Here is a 2,927-nt window from a genome sequence, read left to right on the forward strand (position 1 = left end):
AAGTAAAATAGTTTTCCCCTACATCCTCTTATATAGCCACTGGCTTTTTAAATACAAAAAACTTATTATTTTTCTCTAAAAGCACTTTTTTGTTTGTTGAGACAGGGTCTTGCTATGCAGTTCAGGCTGACCTTGAACTCACTACGCAGCCAAGGCTGCCCTGGAATTCAAGATTCCTGCCTCAGCCTCCTGAGCGCTGGGACTACAAGCATGTGCCTCTAGGCCTGGTTGTTTTAAAAACACTTTTTCTTTTTATGGGTACCAGGGATGGAATTCTCAACCATCTGCTTGCAAGGCAGGTCCTTATGCCGCTGAGCTAAATCCCTAGCCCCTCCCATATTCTCTTAATTACAAAACATGATTCACTAAGGCAGAAGGTTGTCATGAGTTCCAGGCTACCCTAGGCTACATGGTGATTGAAGGCCAGCCCAAATTATATGGCCAGACTCTGTTTCAAAAACAAAGCAAAGCAAAGCAGGCGAGCGTGGTGGCTCATGTCTGTAATCCCAGCACTCGGGAGGCTGAGGCAGGAGGATCGCTGTGAGTTCAAGACCAGCCTAGGCTACAAAGTAAGCTCCAGGCTAGCCTGAACTGCACAGCGAGACCCTGTTAAAAAAAAAAAAAAGCAAAGCAAAACAAAAAGGCCCAGTTATTTCAAAATATAGTTTAATGAGTAGAGCCTTAGGTAGTATATTCTCTCTTCATCAGTAAATACCTACTAATGATATTTCTAACTTTGGTGAAAGATACAAATGTTTCTTGTTCATTTTTTTTTAATATTATGTTAACAGGAGAAAAACCTTTTCAGTGAAATATATAACATCACAGAGCTGCCTAAAGTGCTGAGCCTAGCTTTTCTCTTTTCCATGATGCTGACAATAGAAATCTAATGCCTACCTTAACTTTAGATGTTGGAACACCAACTTCTTTGGCCAGTTTTTCCGTGGTAACCCTATCTGGACGAGGATCGTGTTTAAACCATGCTAGGAGGATTGTCTTTTGGGTCTGGTTGCAAAATGTTCTGCTTCTTCGGACTTCTTTTTCTTTTTTTGGTAGTGTACCAGATAAAGAGAAAAGAAGGACATTAACACAAAGGATATATTAATGTTTTCAAAACTCTGGTGTGAATGTTATGTCTTACATTGATCCCACGTTGAAAGCCTATACATCCATTTGTTCATTTTATCATAGATATACAGATAAAGCCAGACTGAACATATTAAATAATGAAAAGATATTAGGAAAATAGTAATTATCTTAGTGTCCAAAGCAAAAGCATACAGAAAATATAGAAAATTACGAAGAAAATGGAAAACAACCGGAAGGAAGAAACCTAACGATAAAAAGTAAAACAAATGAAAACGTTACATAAAAAAAGGTTCTTTGTAGCAAAAATAATAATAACACATTTTGGGCTGGGCATGTAGCCCAGCGAGCATAGTGGCTGGCAAGTACAGGGCCCTGAATTTGATTTCTTATACTGAAAACAAAAAATCAAAACAACAAAAAGACATATATACTTTAACAAAATTAAATAGTATTGAATACATTAAACATTAGGTGGTCCATGTGTTTTTCTTTCCCTTCCATTTAAAGTGTTAACTTTAAAACTTTTGGTTGATGATCCACACATGGGACACATGGCCACTTTACATCTGAGATTACAATTTTCAGCTTCAGAACTCATTGATCATTTGACATAATTCCCATTCCCAACTGTCTGTCCGCTAATTGTCTAACTCTGAACAACTAGACAAGGCATCTGGCACATCAAAGCACAGCACAAAAGAGCTGCTGAGAACTTACCACAGGAAGCACCGTTCGGATCCATGGCGGGAAGAGAATGCCGGCTGGAAAGAGAGGAAGGAGCCCCTGAGCTCCTCCCAAAACTCAACTGACCCACCCCCTTCCTTAAACACCTTTCTACTTAATCCCTTCATTAAATACTTACTGCTTTTGTAAAGGAATTTGAAGCCATAAATACGGACTCTGTTGGGCAGTAAACTAGGCAGAGTCCAGAGTGGATGTTGGCAACTGCACCACAAAGGGAATTCTCCAACAGGTGATTTGGGAAGCTAGTTCAAGATTTTGCAACTCCTTCAGAGCAGGTCATCCAGCCTGTTGCAGAATCTCAGCTTCCTGAGCTTATGCTTTCTCAATTTGCTGAGTAGAGCTATGGACCCCCTATTTGGAAAAAGGATGAGAAATGGGGGGGGGGGATCGCATCAGATCTCAGGGGGCTCAGGCAGAAGGATTGCCTCCAGTTTGAGGCCAGGCTGAACTGCTTAGTGAGATCTTGTCAAAAAAAAAAAAAAAAAAAGCATTGATCTCCATAGTCAAGGGCAGGTTATTGGAGTGAAAACTTAATAGGAGCTGTTATCATGGTAGATTCCACACATTCCAAATTCTTTTGTACAGCAAGTAAGAATTGCAAAGTATACACTCAATGGTAAGGGAAAACAGCTACATTTATTGCAGGACATGAATAGAGAAACAGTGCCAGGGTGACAAAAGGCATACTGCATGGCATGCAAATGAATCAGGCCTTTGGGCTCAGAGCAAGAAAAGGAAGAAGAGGCTGCAAGAGTTTTGGCCTGGGGTTGCGAGGAATGCTCCTAAGGTGGGGGTCTGAGCTCAAGTTAGTGGAGGGAAGGGCCTGGGAGGGGTGGCCTTAGGGTGGTGCTCCAGTTCCACTGGGTGGAGGGGAGTGAATTCCTCAGCCCCCAACATCCCATCTGTACTAAGGCTGTTGGCAACTAGTCCGTAGCAGTGGCCTCTCACAGAGGGCATGGGGCTTTTTATAGGGTTGTAAGAGGCTGTTGTAGCTATTTTTGAGATAGAGTTGTATTTGAGGATGTGATGGTTTGTTCCAAAATGAGGATGAGGGCCTGGGGATTTAGCTCAGTGGCATAACTGCCTGCCTTGTA

Source organism: Cavia porcellus, unplaced genomic scaffold, assembly GCF_034190915.1.
Source record: "Cavia porcellus strain 051 isolate PalLab524CR breed Dunkin Hartley unplaced genomic scaffold, mCavPor4.1 scaffold_4, whole genome shotgun sequence".
Lineage (NCBI taxonomy): Eukaryota > Metazoa > Chordata > Mammalia > Rodentia > Caviidae > Cavia > Cavia porcellus.